Source organism: Vombatus ursinus, unplaced genomic scaffold (genome assembly GCF_900497805.2).
Source record: "Vombatus ursinus unplaced genomic scaffold, bare-nosed wombat genome assembly UNPS02005236.1, whole genome shotgun sequence".
NCBI classification, from domain to species: Eukaryota; Metazoa; Chordata; class Mammalia; order Diprotodontia; family Vombatidae; genus Vombatus; species Vombatus ursinus.
Genome location: NW_020945014.1, coordinates 8,657,748 through 8,677,113, shown reverse-complemented (window position 1 = coordinate 8,677,113; position 19,366 = coordinate 8,657,748).

Below are 19,366 nucleotides of genomic sequence, written 5' to 3'. Positions count from 1 at the left end.
CCAAAAATGGTATGATCTTAGAAAAAGGATAGCAAAGAGTATCACTTCTCTATTAATGGACACTATAATTTTCTTAATGTAACCTAATATTTTATTAGATTTCTTTGTCAGCATATCACACTGTTGACCCACATTGTGATGGTAGTCAAAAAAAGGAAAACCTTAAGCTTCTCTATAGTGTAACTATAAAATTGATTGTTTGAACCCAAGTGTAGCACATTATATTAATCCAATTATATTTCAATGTGAGCATGGATGACATCAGAACCTATTAGAGAAAGAGAATGACTAAGATAATGGAGTAGGGAGGAGAAAAGGAATAGGAGTAAGGGATAATGAAGAGGAAATGAAGAAAAAAGTAAAAAGAAAGGCAGGAAGATGTAAGGAACGAGAAGAGATACACAAAAGAAAAAGTAAGATGAGGTGGAATGATATAACGAGGTGAATAAAGAATAAAATAAAGATGAGGTTAACCAGACAAAGAGGAAGTATGTAAGATTGAGATGAGAAAAAAGAAGAAGTAAATAGAGAGGCAATGGAATAAAAAAAAGATAGGAACTAGGCGTGTAATATTTTTGATCTAGGAATAACTGGGTGAGCAATGTCTTCTACCAGATATTGTCACCTTCTCTCAACCTAATGATCATAATAATCATAAAAAGTTCCCTAGAAAATAAAGAGGTTAATCACCTTGAATAGGGTCACAGAGTCAGCATGTATCAGATGTTGACCTTGAACCCCTTTCCTCCTACTTTCAAGGCCAACTCTCTATCCACCACTTCAGGATATCTGTTAGGGAAGGAGAAGGAATAATATAGAATACAAAGGAGGAAGAAGGAAAGGGGAAAACATGAATTGGATACAGATAAAAAGAGGACGAGAGAGGAGAAGGAGGAGGTACCTGCAGCCAAGAGATTTAGTGAAAGAGAATGAGGTGAATAAGGAGAGAATGAGAAGAAAATAGAACATGTTAATAGGAAAGAGGAAGAGGAGATAAGGTGAAAAATGGAAGAGATAGAGTCCAATAGCAGAAGACAGAAAAGAGAGAAGAGAAAGAAAAGAGATCAAAAAGGAGAAAAGTGCAGGAGAATGATTGGAACAGAAGAGGGAATAAGAATCATACATTGGGATTATTAGATTAACCTTTCCATTCTTAATTGGTCAGTTAGTATTAGATCCTAATGGTGTCATTCTTCTCAATAATATGCCATTGGGAAATGCAATAAGCATATCATCTCTACCTTAATACGTTATTTATAGAAACAAACAAAAAATTAGGCAACCTAATGCAGAGCACAGATCATTTTGACATTAAAATAAGGATTGTTCATACAGTAGGGATACAGTGACTAATGGGTCTGAATATTTAGTTAGCTTCCCAATACTGTTACACTATCTTACATTATACTGTACTACATCTATCTATTTTGTCCTTGTAGCTAGAATCAGTGATTTTGGCAAAAATTCTGATAAAGTCTAGGTATGCCCATGGAATTCCCCCATTCTACCAATCTCATAATTCCATCAAAAAATAAAGGAAATGAGATTAAACTTGCATGGTCTGTTCTTCATGAAGTTATGATCAATGTTATATCTTCCTGCTTCTCTTTCTGGACCTTCACATACCATCTCCTCAATAATGTATTATAAATTTTTGCTCAGAAGTTGAAGTCAAGTTCATTGACCTATAGTTTGAAGACTCTGTATTCTTTTTTTCACACTTGAAAACAATGATGCTTCTCAAGTCCTACTTGTTAACATTCATCGCCACATCAAATGCAGACAAAGAAAATGAAGAGAAAGAAAACAAAGATAAAATGGAGATGAGAAGAATACCCATGAGGTAGAGCAATAAGGAGAAGAAACAAATATCCAAAAGATTATGTTTCTCTGTACACAAAGATCATATTCCTAAACCATCTTTAGGTCATAGACTTTCAACTTGTTTTCTAATATTAGGAGGGATGTCAAGGGCATAACCCTGAGGACTATACACATTTAGAGAAGTGTGTGGACACTATCCCACTTATTCATGAGGCCCAAATTAACAAGTATATCTAAATTGTAATATATAAAAATGTTTAGACTATGAGCTCCTTTATAATAGGGATTATCTTTTGGCCTTCTTTGTTATTGTCAGAGTTCAGCACAATACCTGGCATATAATAGGCCTTTAGTAAATCCTTCTTGACTAACTAACTATTGTCACTATTTTGTATGTGGAAAAATATCAATTCAAATTTGTAGAAAAAAAATAACAACTGAACTGGTCTAAGCATACAAAGAAATAGAACATCAATAGTCCAAGAACCCTTCAAAGAGAGGGGAAAGGATAATACAGAGAATGTATTGACGTACAGCACAAAATTAAAGAAACCACCAGAGTATCTGTGCATAACAAGTACTAAACTAAGGAGAATACCTAAAGACTAGGCAATCAAATAGGCTTATAATGAAAAAAGAAAAAAAAAGAAAAGCTTTGCAAATTAGGACAAAGACTTTGATAATTGCAGTCATTTCACTCCAAATGGCATGAGTGACTTGCATGTTAACAGAATGAGTTTCTGTGAGTTCTAAGGAATACCAATCCAGCACATTCAGGAATGGAAGAATGGAGTCGCCAACACTCCCACTTGCACTAACTCCTTGGGAAATCACTGTCTTATTAGTAGTGGGCAGATCAATCCCACAACTAAAATGTTATCTGCGTTATTGGCTGCAGGTTATTCTTTTTCCTCATAAGAGACCTTTGTGAAAGACTGTCTTGAAAAATGGGAATTGATGAAGAGAAGGTTTGTGGACTGCCATAGTTTTAAGAGCAGAAAAGATATACTTAAGAGAAACTGGGTATATTTCTCTGAGTCCATACCTATAAATTTAGCTCACTTTCCTATTCTGCTTTTATTTGGTCGGTTAGCCTATAGTAGCCATAAAACTGATATTTTTGTGGTGTAGTGAGGTTTACAAAATCTATTCGTCACAATAGCCCCTAAAATAGGTAATGAACTGGTATTTATGTATTTATTCTGTATATGTTGCATATACACGTACATATACACAGGCATATGTTTATACAAATCAGTTAATCAACAAACATTTGTTAATCTCAGTCACTGTATGAGCCATTTGGGATGCAAAAAAAAAAGAATGAAAAAGTTCATGCAAGGGTCTAATGAGGGAGACAAATGTATGAGTATGCTTAGAGAGATGATACATACATAATACATAGACACACTATATTTTTCATAATGGAATGTAACCTTGAATAACCTTGAAGGCAAAAGCTGTTTCCTTTTTTGTCTTTGGATACCCAGTGTACTAAAAAAGACCTTATACATGGCAATTGTTTAATTTATATTTCCTGATGGGATTAGTAATCCCAATTTTACTTATGTTAATATATTAATGATATAATTTCAGAATATAAGTGGATGTTAGTAGTCATGTAGGAACTTAAAGTAAGAATCTCCTGTATAAGATGCACAAGATTCTCAACAATTGGTTATCCAGCCTCCACTTAAACATCTTTGGTTATGAGAAACTCATTACCTCGCAAAGAATCATATTCTACTTTTGGACAGTTTAAAATGTTATGAAGATTTTTTCATATGCTGAGCTGAAATCTGCTCCTCTTAAGCTTCAATTATTGATCTTAATCTTGCATTTTGAGGGCTAATCAGAGCAAGTAAAATTTATCTTCCCCATGAAATCCCATTAATTACATGGAGATAATTATCATTCCCTCTCTCCTCATCCTTGTAGCCTCATAACTCTATTTCTAAATCTTAACATCTGCATTTTTCTAGCTGATATGTAATATGGTACAAACCTTTCACCATCATGGTTGTCTTCCTTTGGACATATACTAGCCTGTCTAGGTCATTCCAAAGATGTTGCACCCCCTCCTCAAGCCAGTACTCTAGATATGATCTGACCAGGGAAGACTACAAATGGATAATTGCTTTATTGGTCAAAGTAATAGACATTTCTTAATGGAGCCTACATCACCTTCTTCAGTTGCCATATCTTGCTGGTGATTGATGGAGAGACTGTAGACCACTAAAATCCTCAGTTCTTGCCCCTCATCCCTGAAGGCTGTTACTTAGTTATATCTTCCCCATTTGTTTATAATTGATACTAAATGCAGATATATCATAGTCTCACAGCTGTTGAATTTCAATGTTAGGACTTGAATGCAGGTATCCCAGCACCAAACTGATACTATTCATGCTACATCACATTGATATGATAATATCAAAGATGATAGTGATGGTAAATATCAGCTCACATCTATGTATCACTTTTATATTCTAAGAGCATTTAATAATATTATACCATTGGATCCTCACAATAATCTTGTGAGCTATGTGCTGTTTTCCTCCCCATTTTGCAGATGAGAAAACTGAGATGGAAAGAGGTTAAGTGACCTACCCAAGGTCACACAAATTATAAATTGCTGAGAGAAGGTTTGAACTCAGAACAAGTGTTCCTGAGTCCACGTTGACTCAAAGTTAAGTGTTCTGTCAACAATTACACCAAGTTGTCATTCATATAAAACAAAGTCCCTCTCCCTCATTCTGGTAGAAGAATAAATCAGCAACACAGACAACTATAATACAAAATAATACTTAAGAGCCGTGGAGAGGTACAACGTGCTATGTGAGATAAAGGTTTTTGACAATAGAGGACATCAATAAATTGTTCATTAAGGAAATGACATGATAACTGGGCTTTAGAAGATGGTTAGGATATAAAAAAGGCAAAGAGAGAGAAAAGGAACATTTCTGTATACTCAGTGTGTGAATAACAATGAGGTAAGAAGCATAGGAAATATTTCAGGAAAAAGAATAGTCCTATTTATCTGGACTGCAGAGTACAAAGACCCACATTAGATGTGGTTATAAATGACGATGACGAGATACTGTGAGGAGGCATCAGTGCCAGGCAAAGAAGGTTGACCTGTGCAACTATGTTCCTTGCAAGTGCTGCTGTCCCATCACATGGGATATCAGTAAGAAAATGGCCAGTGGTAAGCTATGGCTCAGCCATGCTATGGCCAGTTTTAGCAGATCTTAGTTTTCATTTGTTATCCTCCCCACCCCCACCCGCCCCCCCCTCTCTCTCTCTCTCTCTCTCTCTCTCTCTCTCTCTCTCTCTCTCTCTCTCTCTCCCTCTCTCTCTCTCACTCTCTCGCAGATCAGGAAAGAAGCAGTGGATAAGGAATTGATGGAGTTTTCTCTGTGTTCCAAAATTCTATCCTGGGTTTTCCCATCTACCAACTGCCTACAGTCTTCATTGCCGACTCTGTCCTTAGAAAACTATTTTCTGCCCGAGTAACTCTGCACATGGGCTCACTTACTAGAAAAAGACAATCATCTACAACTCCCTTGAGTAAATTTCACAGCTGAGCTCAGGAATAGTGTGCTTGCTAATAATCATGTCCCAATGGGTACTGGCAGGATCTCTGACCTCCTCCTCCCTATCTTTTTTATGTTTTCTCCTCCCTACTCCTACTCATTCCCCTCCCTCCTAAAAAGAAATCAAGTCTGTGCCTCAAGCTATAACTATAAATGTCCTATGTCTTTGAATTCAATAAGCAAACATGGTGGTATTTTGTTCATCTTCCCAGGCTTGGAACAACCAAGGGAGTGTTGCTGTCTGATTAGTTGCTTCTTGCTGAGGACTATGGCAGCACAGTGGAGAAAGGAGTGGTTTTGTATTACAGATATTGACATTTAGAAAACTGTGCAAAATTCACTATAAATGAGGTATGGAATAGCTTTCTCAAACCATGAGCAAGGATGAGGCAGGGATGTGGCATAACTGAGGAGGGAATCACAGGATTATAGATGCAGAGCTAAAAGGTCCCTCAAAACGTATCTAATCCAAACCCCTAATTTTACAAAAGAAAACACTAGGGTACAGAGAGTTTCAGTGATTTGACCCAAGGTGTCCTTCTCCCCACAATGTTACCCTGTATCTATTTTATATGGCGAGTCCCAAATGTCTTAATGCAGATTAAGCTTATGATAAATTTAAAGTGTATGCTTTGGCTACCTATATGAATGCATGCGAGTTATCTTCTCATATAATGTAAAGTCCTTGATGGCAGGAACTCTTTTGATTTTGTCTTTGCATAACTTACCTAGAACACAGTACCTGGCATACAGTAGGTGGTTATAAAGGTTTATTGAATGGTTGCTCCAGATAACATAGGTAATAAGTGGTAAAGTCGTGATTCCAATCCAGGTGTAAATGCAGTAAGTTTTCCAGTGTCATTCTACAGGGCTCTGCCTCCAATAAAGTTAGAATATATTAGGATAGTTGGATGTGGAGATGTTAAGGTTGTATGACTGTTTTGGCTCTAATCTCACACTGTTAGGTGCAGGGAGGGCAATGGCTTAAAAAATACTACTATAACCTTGCTTGGGGAGAGAAAGGAGAGGAAAAAAGGAGAGAGAGAAAGAGAGAGAGCGAGAGAGAGAGAGAGAGAGAGAGAGAGAGAGAGAGAGAGAGAGAGAGACAGATTGTTGATATAAGCTCATAGTTAATTTTATGGTGATTGATCCAGGGGTTCCCTTTGTCCCTTCCCTATTGTGAAGTCTCGTGAAAAATTCAATAAAAATCAGTTTATCTTTATCTTGAGACAAAACTCATTATAAAAATACATACAAGCAAATAAATAAAGTTTAAAGAGGACAGGAAACTCCATGGGGTAAGCAATGCCTGATGATAGAAGAGGATAGCAGGAAGAAGTGAAGAAGAGATAAAGTCACTATTTCCCAGTAGCTAAGACTGTCAAGAAAACCAAAAAAGTTTGTCCAAGCAAATTACTCTTTAGGTAATACAGTCAATCACTTGAAGTTCCAACTGCTTATGATTATATTCAGTTCAGGATAACAGTGCCTTCACTTGCAATAAAATGGCCCTTGGCATCAGGGCATGTCCATAGACTCTAGGCTACTTTCAGTTCTGCAGGACCCAAAGGTTTCCAGGCTTCCCTGATCCTGTGAACCAGCATTTAAGGAAGGGCAACTAGGAGAGTTAGAGTTCTCCAGATCATGAAATCTCGGCATCAACTGAAAGAACTAAAGACCTTTATCCTGAATAGGAGAAGACTTAGTTGAGACCATTATTCTGTAAAGTATTTGAGGAAGTGTCATACTGAAGAGGGATTATGATTGTTTTTACTTGTCCCTAGAAGGTAGAACTAGGAGCTAAGCAAAGAAGTTGAACTGAGATAGATTTTGATTTGTTATGAGAGAACTGTCACTTAGCTAGAGGTTTAAGACAAGTATAGGGGCAGTTAGGTGGTGCAGTGGATAGAGCACTGGCCCTGAAGTCAGGAGGACTTGAGTTCAAATTTGACCTCAGACCAAAGCACTTGACACTTACTAGCTGCGTGACCCTGGGAAAGTCACTTACCCCCAATTGCCAAAAAAAAATAATAATAATAAGAGAAGTCTAGACACAATAAATTACATATTTAGACCTGAAAAAAACCTCACAGGTTACTTACTCCAACCCTCTCATTGTACAGATGAGGAAATCAAAGTCCTAACAGCTTAAGTGAATTGTCCAAGGTTATAGTGGTAGTAAGCAAAAGTGGTACCAGACTCTAAGTAATCTAACTCCAAATTCATTCCTTTTTTTCCATTTTTTTCTAGTCTTCTCTAAGAAGGATTGTTTTTCAGGTGTGGGTTAGCTTAGATAGCCTCTGAGGTTCTATGGTTCTGGAATTCATTATCATTGAGACATGAAAAAGATAGTGCTACTTTTAGGTCTATATACCAAAAGAGATAACAAACAAAAAGGAAAAGGACCTATATGTACAAAAATATTTATAGCAGCTCTTTTCTGGTGGCAAAGAATTGGAAATGGAGGGGATTCTCATTAACTGGGGAATGGCTGAACAAATTGTGGTATGTGATTATGATAGAATACTATTGTGCTATAAGAAATGATGAGCAGGATGTGCTCAGAAAATAACTGGAAAGACTTACATGAGCTGATGCAAAATGAAATGCACTGTGTACCAAGTAACAGCAATATTTGTGCTATGATCAGCTGTGAATGACTTAGCTATTCTCAGCAATACAATTATCCAAGACAACTCTGAAGGACTTATGATGAAAAATGCTATCCATCCCCAGACAAAGAACTGATGGTGTTTGAATACAAATTGAAACATGCTTTTTAAACTTCCTTTCTTTTTCTTTTTTTTTGTCTATGTTTTCTTTCACAATGCTAACTATAATGGAAATGTTTTGCATGACTACACATGTATAACCTATATGGAACTACTACCTTCTCAATGAGGGGAAGGAGGAAGAGAGAAAATTTGGAACTCAAAGTTTTAAAATTGTTTTTACATGTAACTGGGGAAAAATAAAATACTAAATAAAACACTAAAAAGAAAAAGTTCGTGTTAGGTTCTGATTAATGTGAATAATGAATCCCATGAAATGGTTGCATATTTTCAAATTCACACTATTTGAAGTTCTAATTATGTAAAACATAGTAACTGATTCCACTCCAATGGAAATATGAAGTGCAAATTCAAGTAATTCAACCAGTTCGTAGGATGCATTAGTAGCATTCATCAAAACCTAAGACTTTAACTCTACTAAAAAGACCCCAAAGAAAAGCAAATGATGACCAGCAATTGACTCAGTAGCCCTCACAAAACCATGACTAAAGTAGTTTTATTTGGAAACTAGCTACATAGCATACTATTTCGACAGTAGCCATGCTTGCTTAAGCTTACTGCCGTTCAAGCCCTTGCCAAATTCAGCTATTGTCCATTTATCCTTACTTAATCCCTCTCCCTAAAGTGGCCAAAGCCTAGCCCTAACAAGTTTTGCCTTCCATCTTTCTCTGCAAGAACTAGTACATAGGGCTCTGTTCTGATGATTAAGTTTCTTTAGCTCTCGCTTCTTGAAGTTCAGTGAAATTAAAATCAAAAGGCCGACCAGCGGCTTCCCAAACTTCCCCCACAATGGCCCTGGCTGACTTCCTTTCAAGCCTTTCTTCAGAGTCTGCTCGGGCAAGCAGAGGAGGAGAAATGAGAGTCTTTAAATTGCGGTGATCCCCGGAGTTACTCCTTTCAAGTATCAGCCTGAGTTGGCTCCACCACATTAAATATGCACGGTTTTTAATTACGTGTGAAGAGCGCACTAACTCTTAAGGACTTCACTAACATCTCACGTGTAGCCATTAATTTTTCAAAAGAGCAACAGCAGCTTCAAGTTCAGCCCCTCCCCCTCTCCTTTTAGAATCTTAACCTTCTACAAGTTGGTCTCTTCTTCTACTTCCCACTTAGGTTCCTGGGGAGTCAGAGCCACTTTCTTCCTTTCTCACACAGATGTACATTTGGTTATGATTCGTGTCATAACCCCATGCGGGGCCTCAGAATTTAGGGGAGGATTGCTGCCCCCTTCCCAGTTCTTCCCTGCAGGCTATGTCTCTCCCTACCTCTAAGGGTAGCACGGTGGGAATATTCAAATTGACTCAGAGCTGTTTTAGGAAAAGATTTCCAAAAGCTTAGAGTAATGATGATGGTAGTGGCAGTCGGCGACAGAATCATCAGCTGAATTCGTTAGGGGATGAGGAAAATGAAAATTGTGGTCTGTATACTTGAGGCAGCTAGGTGGTTCTGTGAATGAATGCTGGGCCTGAAGCCAAGAACACTTGAGTTCAAATTTGGCCTCAGATGCTTACTAGCAATGTGACCCTGGGCTACTCTGTCAGCATCATCTTCTCCAACTGCAAAATGGGTATATTAATAGCATCTACTGCCCAGGGTTATTGCAGGATCAAAAGAGATTATATTTGTAAAACATAACCTGGTACATAATAGTCACTTAATAAATGTGTGTTTTCATTCCTCCTATAATTTAAATTTGTTGTATTTCCCAATTAGGCTATGGTCATTGAAAGGACTAGAATCTTGACTTATTTAAAATACACATCTTCTCTAGAGCACAGCATGGTGATCTCTACATAGGTGACACAGTAAAAACTTATTGAACAGAAATAGATTTAATTGAACTAAATTAAATTGATTTTTCCCTACAAAAATGGGTGGACATTATTTGCATGCTTCTTTTTTCTTTATCTCATGCCCAGGAAATAAGTAAATTTCACACAGTATGTACTTAATGATTTTTTTAGACCCCAAAGGAAAATTTGTTTTTGTTCTTTCCCCTCTTCCTCCTCTTCTTTCTTCTCCTTCCTCTCATTCTTCTTTTCCTCCTTTTACTTCTCCTCCTTCTCCTTCTCCTTCTTCTTTTTCTACCATTTACAGGTCTCTTCTCCTTGATATTCTCTTCTCTTTATGTTTCTAGTTCACTACTCTCATCTTATTATCCTACCTATCTGACCACTCCTCAGTTTCCTTTGCTGTATCTCTATCCAGTTCACAAGTGCTAACTGTGGGTGTCCCATAGGTTCTGTCCTGGGACCTTTTCTATTCTCTCTATATCCTACTTCCCTTGGCAATCTTATCAGCTTCTATAAATTCATTACTATACTAATGATTATCAAATGTATTTATTCAATTGCATCTTCTCTGCTAACACCTCCAATTTTTTTTTTTTTGCTAGGTGATAGGATTAAGTGACTTTGCCCAGGGTCACACTGCTATTAAGTATCAAGTGTCTGAGGCTGAATTTGAACTCAGGTCCTCCTGACTCCAGGGCTGGTGCTCTATCTACTTCACCACCTAGCGGCCCCAACACTTCCAATCTTGAACTGCCTATTAGATATCTCAACTTTATTGTTCAGTAGACACCTTAAACTCTACATGTTCAAAACTGATATTTCTCCCCAAACTCTCCCCTCTTCTAAACTTCCCCTATTGCTGTCAAAGACACCACTGTCCTTCCAATGCCTCAGGTTTGCAACCTAGGTATCTCTCAACCTCCATAACCAATCTATTCCCAAGGTCTGTAAATTTCACCTTTGTAAAAATCCTTCAAATGCATCCCCTTCCTCCCTCTGATGCTACAACCAGCCTGGTACAGGCCCTCATATCCCCACTCCTGAATTACTGAAATAGCCTTCTGGTTGGTATGCCTGCCGCTAGATTTTCCCCTTGTCATTCCATGGTCCATGCAGCTATCAAAGTGAGTCTCCTAAAACTCAGGTCCAAACAATTTCACCTACTTATACAATAAACTCCAGTGGCTCCTTATCACCTTCAGGATTAAATAAAAAATCCTGTTAGAATTCAAAGCCTCTCCTAACCTAGCTGCCTCCTACCTTCTTAGTCGTTTTCCACCTTACACCCCTGCCTGCCCCCCCCACATACAAACACATTGGGTTTCAATCAAAGGACATTGGGTTCTTTACTATTCCTCAAAGGAGACACTTCATCTCTTGGTTATAGGCACTTTCACTGGCTATCCCCAATACTTAGAATGCTCTCCTTCCTCATCTCTGCCTCTTGGCTTCCCTGGCTTCCTTCAAGTCCCATCTAAAATCCCACCTTCCACAGGAAACCTTTACTGTATACACTTAATTCTAGTGCTTTCCCTCTATTGATTATTTCCTATTTATCCCATATGTAGCTTTTTTATACATAATGAGGGTTGCCCCCCACATGTAGCGTGGAGATATCCTTGTGTGGCTTAAAGGGAGGCAGACTAGATGTCTCTAGCCTCCCCACACCTTTTTTCAAAGGAGACTTTCATTCCTACCAGGAGGGGAAACAAGGGGTTGGGACCAAAGGCTGCCACTCTGTTCTCCTCAGAGATGGCGTCCCAGATTGGAATTATATCTGTTTCCTTAAATATTATTAGTCTAGGGGATATGATTTTCAGGTTCAGTTGCTATTCATTATTGGAAGAAGAAGAAGAAGAACCCCAAGCTCTGTGTCCAAGGCTTGATTACTTTCCCACTAATACCAGTTCTGTAATGAACACACCTAATAGGTAGCCAAGAAACCTATTTTTTCTAATTCACAAAAAAGAAACTAGAGAATATATGCATATAAAAATACATACTAGACAGCACAGAGTGAAGGACCTCCCTCATTGGGAACAAGGCAACCAACCAAGAGAAAGAGTCTCAGATCTCACCAAGGGGAAGTTCCTCAAAGTCTCCAGTGTAGCAAGCTGGGGATAAGGACAAGATGGAGGCTGCCAGCTCCTTTCATGTCAGGTCTTTCCCAGAGTCTTTTCCTTCAGTAATCTGAAGTGAGGTGGGCCTTGACCTTTCAGAGCTAAAAACCAGAAACTCAGGTTCTGACCACAGGGTCTGAAACCCCAAGAGACTCAATGACTGGGAGAGACTTGAAAAAGACTCTTCTACTCTCATCAATGCCACCCCTCACACAGTTCATTCATCTCCATGGATACCATACCTATCATCTTTGAAATTAGGGCTATGTATATATAGCTGTTTGTATACCCCCCCCATTGGATTGACAGTGTCTCAGGGCTAGGAACTGTCTTCCATTTCCTTATATCTCCAGGTGTTAGCCCAATGCCTGACATATAGTAGACACTTAATAAATGTTTGTTGGCTGTCACTTTGCAAATGGAAGATGTTTTCCTTCCTTTCATTACAGAGGTGAGGAGCTATTAGTGTAGAGCATACTGTGAAACTGCTGTGTTGGTTAGTACATATATACATTTCTCCTTTTTTTAAAAATGCTTATTGGATAAAATTTTATTTTAGCAAGGAAAATGCAAAAGAAAACCACTGACAAAGTGGCCATACATGAAAAGATATGCAATATTTTGCACCCATAGTTCCTAACTGGCTAAGGGTTGGAAAATGTCTCATCATTTGTTGTTGTTTTGGATGCCACAGTTATTTGTGCTTCTTGTATCCCTGTACTGTTTTTTAATTTATTTATTTTTAGTTCTCAACATTCACCTCCACAAGCTGTCGAGTTCTAAATTCCCACCCCCCACTCCCCTCCTCCCTCCCCAAGATGGTGTGTAATCTGCTTTTTTGTGTGTGTGTGTGGTGAGGTGATCAGGGTTAAGTGACTTGCCCAAGGTCACACAGCTAGTAAGTGTTAAGTGTCTGAGGCTGGATTTGAACTCAAGTCCTTCTGACTCCAAAGCCAGAGCGCCACCTAGCTGCCCCGTGACAGCGTGCAATCTGATATAGGCTCTACATATACATTCCTATTACAACATTAGTCATGTTGTAAAGAAGAACTAGAACCAATAGGAAGAACCGTGAAAAAGAAGAAACAAAACAAAACAGAAGAAAAAAAAGAGCAAAGAGTATGCTTTGATCTGCACTCAGACTCCATAATTCTTTCTCTGGCTGTAGATAGCATTTTCTAACATGAAACTTTTGGAGATGTCTTAGATCGTTGCAATCCTGAGAAGAACTAAGTCTATCAAAGTTAGTCATCATACAGTGTGGTTGTTACTGTGTACAACGTTCTCCTGGTTCTGCTCACTTCACTCAGCATCAGTCCATACAAGTCTTTCCAGGTTTTTCTGAAGTCCACCTGCTCATCATTTCTTACAGCACAATAGTATTCCATCACATTCATATACCGCAACTTTTTCAACCATTCTCCAATTGATGGGCTTCCCTTCAATTTCTAATTCTTTGCCACCACAGAAAGAGCTGCCATAAATATTTTTGAACATGTGGGTCCTTTTCCCATTTTTTATGATCTCTTTCTTTCTCCTTTATTTAAAAAAAAATATCACAAGGAACAATTCACTGTTTAAGGATGGAAGAATAAAAGACAATAAAGAAAAAAAGGAAAGAAGAAACATATCAAAAATGATAAAATATTAATAAACTATTATTACTTCTTTGACTCTTAAGAGATAGAAGGGATCACAGAAGTGTTTCCCAATGACAGACTTCTTAATTGATTGTTTTTATTGATAGCTCAATGTTTTTCTTCTATTTTCCTTTCCAATATATGACACCTTCCTTTGGAACATGACCAAGATTCAAGTCAACAAGCATTTTAAGTGGCTGCTAGTTGTTTGGATAGAAAGACAAAAATTAAATAGTTCCCACCTCAAGATGAGTACTTCCCTCTTCAGGGAGGAGTAAAACATGTATACAATAAACTCTAAATGATATTGATAGAGAGAACTATAAAATCCGTGAAACTCTTCATCTGAGCCTCAAACAATCCAGTGAGACAGTTACTTCAAATATTATCTCTATTTTGCATGAGGACTTTGAGGATCAGAGATTAACTTGCTCATAATCGCATAGCTATCATCAGAGATAGAATTTGAACCCATGTCTTACTGATTACAAGTCCAGCATTCCATTCCTTGAGCCAGGCTGCCTCTAGTCACAGTAGGAAGAGGATGGGATTTGGAATAGGAAAACATGGATACAAATCCCATCTCTACCATTTACTACCATTGTGATTGCAAAGAAGTTCCTTACTTCCCTGGGTCTCAATTAACTCATTTGTAAAATGAATGGGATGCTCTATATGACTTTTTGTGTCCATTCAAGTTCAATAGCTATGATTTTATGATCCTATTCTCCTCCCAGAAGAAAACTGGATGGGAGTTAGGAAACCAAGAAAGCACTGTCTCTGAAATTACTCTGTCTTCCTCTGTTTTTGCTGCTCCCATTTAGGGAGTGGGGAATGAATGGAATTAGACAAAGGCTTATAGTCCTATTTTCAATGGGTAAATGTTGAGTCTTTTTTGTGTGTAATTCTTCAGGGTGCTTACCATGAGAATTATTCTGGCCCAAACTATTTACTCATTCACTACCACAAATTGAGAACACTTGAGAGCTCTGAAGAGTCTGTCTCACTTTGGTTTTCCATCTTCACACAGAACTCCTTTTCCTTTTTGCTCCTTGAAAAGCATCAGGTATTTTGTTATTACAGTAAAGTTTCTTAAGGAAACAGAATTGTCAATTTACCTGACCTCAAGTGATACTTGCTAGTTGTGATCTCTCCATCACCTGATCTCATAGCACTTTATACTCTCCTTCAATTGGTGCCATGGTCTAGTAATAATCAACACTCCTAGAATACATCTTGGTTTATAAGTATGTTACATAAATTATGCATTCTGATCTTTGCAGCTAACAAGTGAATTAGTTAATTTGAGTATTATCCTTTCAGGATCCACTTTACAGATAAGGAAAAGGATGTTCAATGTGTTTAAATTACATCCCAAAGACAACATACTAATTCAGGTCACAAAATCCTACTTCTAGAGAAGGAAGGCCACATAGTCAACATCATCATTTTACAGATGAAGAAACTGATGATTGGGGATATTAAGTAATTTGTACATGTTCACACAGATATTAGAAGTAGGACTTAAATCTGGTTATAGGATCATAGATGTAGAGAAAGAAGGGCCTAAAAGGCAATACACTTGACTTACTCCATTCTTCAGAAATGGAGACTTGGGTCCAGGAAGATTAAGCTTTTGTTCCTAGGTCAAAAAAGGTAAAACTCATCAAAAGCAGAATCTGAACCCAGGTCCTGCAACTGTAGAACCAATAGATACACCAATGTACCATTCTGCTACTTTGTAAAGTGCTTTGTTAATCTTGAATGTATATAATAGATACATTTAATGTATCTTTCTAAATATCATTTGTTATATATAACACATCATGGCATATCCTTTGAATAAGATCTTGTCTGATTTTCTACTTTGTACCTACCTCAGTGCATTAGTAATGTACTAGTCACATAGAAGTTTAATGTTTGTTCAATGTGAAATGCACCAATGACTGTTATAGCTAAATGTGCCAATAACTTGTGCTCCCTAATAGACTGTAAACTCCATAAGGATAGTGACTCTCTGGTATCCAAATTCAGTGTCTTCCCCAGAGGGTGATTCAGTTCAGTTCAATTCAACAACCATTTACTAGGTGCACTGCGATTTGCAAGTTTTGTTGTTCAGTCATTTCAGTCATGTCAGACACTTCATGACCCCATTTGGGGGTTCTTAGCAAAGATAATGGGGGTGGTTTGCCATTTCCTTCTCTAGTTCACTTTACAGATAAGGAAACTGAGACAAAAGGGTTAAGTGACTTGCCTAGGGTCACATAGCTATCAAGTCTCTGAGGCTGGATTTGAACTCATGAAGATGAGTCTTTTTGACTTTGGTCCTACCACCCTATCCACTGTGCCACCTATGATAAATCCACTACCCTATGCTAAATAATCAAGAAGCCAAGAAAAAAAAAAGATAAAACAAACAGTCCTTGCTCTCAAGAAGCCTATAGTTTATTTGGGGATGTGATATATAAACAGTTAAATAAATTCATATGAGATAATTTGAGGAGGTGAAGAATACTAACAACTAGAAGTATAAGAAAACAGAGAAGTTAGGGCTGGATAACTAGATCTGAGAATCATCAATATAGTGATTATAATTGAACCCATGGGAGTTGATGATATCACCAAGCAAAATGCTATAGAGGGAGAAGAGAAGAAAGTTCATGATAAAGACTTGTAGGACACTTACCATTAATAAGCAAGGTTCAGATGAAGATCCAGGAAAAGAGATTGAAAAGGAGTAGACAGTCATATATAAGAAGAACCAGGAGAAAGTGATGTCACAAAAACCTAGAGGGAATAATGTATGAAGGAGATGAAGATGATTGAGTCAGAAATTTCAGAGAAGTCAAGAAGGATGAGGATTGATAAAATGCTATCAGATTTGTCAATAAAAAATATTATTGGTAACTTTGGAGAGAGCAGTTTTAGTTGAATGATGAAGTCAGAAGCCAGAGTGAAAAGAATTAAGAAGAAAAAGAGGAAAAGAAATCCAGCCTTCAATTGTTGATAGATTTTTCTAGGAGTTTTATCACAAAAGGTAAGAGAGTTATGGGATGACAGCTAGTAGTGATAGATGGATCCAGCAAGTGTATTTTGAGGATGGGTGAGACATGAGAATATTGGTTGGCAGTAAAATTGGCCAATACATAGGGAGAGATTGAAGATAAGTAAGAGAGAGGAGATGATAGAAGGTAAAAATCTACCGGTAAAGATGGATGGATATGAGTCACTTGTGCATGTAGAACAAAAAAAATGACTACCTCTTCATGTGAGACAGGGGTGAAGGAGGTGAAGGAGGAGATAGTGAAAGAAGGCCTTTGAGTGATGTGAGATGAAGAGAAAGGAGAATTCCCAGTGAATGACCTCAATTTTTTTCTATGAAATATGATGCAATGTTCCCATCCATGAGGATTAGGGAGGGTGAGCCACAGGAGCTTTAAGGAGATATGAAAAGTTATGGAAAAGCCACTGTAGTGAGTTGATAGGGAGGTATAAAACAACTACTTTGCCATAATGAGGACCCAGTTGAAATGAAAAAAAAAAGTCTAGTGGACCTAATCAACATGATTTCATGATTTTATCTCCACCTCCATTCAGTAGCATTTGAATAGGAGAAAAGGCAGTGGATGTCCAGAGTTCCCCAAGCCTGAGACTTTACAGGCCAAAATTAGTGATAGAAGAATAGGGCAAGTGATTCAGTAGAAGTAAACATATAGAGTTGAACTAGTTACCAATGATTCAAGATGAGGAAGGGAGCAGAATATATCTTAATGACTGCTGAGATGGAGGGGGCTAGTGTGTGTGTGTGTGTGTTTGTGCATTTGTGTGTGTCTGTGTGTGTATAAATCTGGTGTGTATATATATGTATTATGTGTATATATATATATATACATACATACATACATACATACATATACTTTTAACAAAGTGCTTTTTACAAAGCACTTTCATATCCCTTGCTGCATTTGATCCTCAACTCTATCTGATTCTAAGTAAGGCAAGTATTATTATACCTTGTAAAATGAAATTTCAAAACAGAGTTATTATTTCTTCCCCTAAACCTTGCCTTCCTTCAAACTTCCTTCTTTCACATTTCACCTTTGAGATGTCCTCTAATATCTCATCAAACTCTCCAAAATCTTTATGATTTTATAATCCTAGGTTAAGTATTTTTTTAGGTATTTTAAGTATTGTTTTTAAATCCGTAGAACTCAAGCAGTAGAGAAACAACTTCAACCAAGTCTTGACTTAGAATGATGAAATCTGGAATTGACTCCCAAATCAAATATTTACTAGATATGTGACTTTGGGCAAAGTTGGTTACTAAAGTTGACTTTATTGCTTTTTACTGTCTATATCTATTAGCATATAACTGCATTTTAATAATCAAACCAGAATAATGGCCTAGAATAATGATTCATCAAAGGATATTAAAAAGGAATCATGAGATATGTAGAAGGAAAACTATAAGGCAGCAATGTCATTAAAAATGAGGAAAGAGTACAGGGAGGAATGGATTATATCTGGAGATGCAAAAGAAAAATAAAGGCAAAAGGCAGTTCCAACTCTCAAGGCACTTGTAATCTAATGGGGGAAACAACATGCAAACAAATATATACAAAGCAAGCAAGCTGTATACAGGATAAATAGGAACTAATTAACAAAGTGAAGTTACTAGAATTAAAAGTTGTTGAGAAGGGTTCCTACAAAAGATGTAATTTTGATTAGACTTAAAGGAAGCCAGGGAAATCAATAGGACAGTTTTTAGTTCAACATCTAGCGTGGTGGCCTTATACATAGCCAGCAAGTAAGAAAGACTTAAAGAATCATTGGATAGAGAGATTGTCTTAGTCAAGAAGAACTGAGTAAAAACCTTCCCTTAGACACATATTAGCTGTGAACAAATCACATAACACCCCTTAGCCTCAATTTACTCATCTTTGTATTACTTACCTCACAGTGTTGTTCTTAAGCTCAAAAGCATTATGTAATATTAGCTATTTTATTATTCATTAACTAGGTTAAGTGTTTACTTATATAGAAACATCAATCCCCAGATAATTGGGAATTAATAGTAAATAGTTTCTTGACTAATAAAGGTGATGGCACTTTAGTGAAGGTATTCATCTGCAGAAAAGCAACTGAATTAACAATAAAAATAATTATCACTTCTACTTCTATAGGGATAATAATAATAATACACTCTTTTGAGAATAACTTTATAAATCATTTTTATTTTGTTAAATATTTCCCAATTATACATTAAAATTAACAATCATTGTTTTTAATTTTGAGTTTCAAATTCTCTACTTCCCCTGCCCACTCCTTGAGAAGGCACGCAATTTAATTTCAATTATATATATGAAATCATGCAAAACATATTTCCATATTAGTGATTTTTCACAAAGAAAATACAAACAACAAAGTAAAGAAAGTCAAAAGGGTTCATCAGAGTTCATCAGTTTTTCTCTCTGGAGGTAAAAAGTATTTTTCATCATGGGTTCTTTGGAATTGTTTTGGATCTTTGTCTTGGTAAGAGTACCCAAGTTTTTCACAGTTGATCATCCTTATAATACTGCTGTTACTGAGTACAATGTTCTTCTA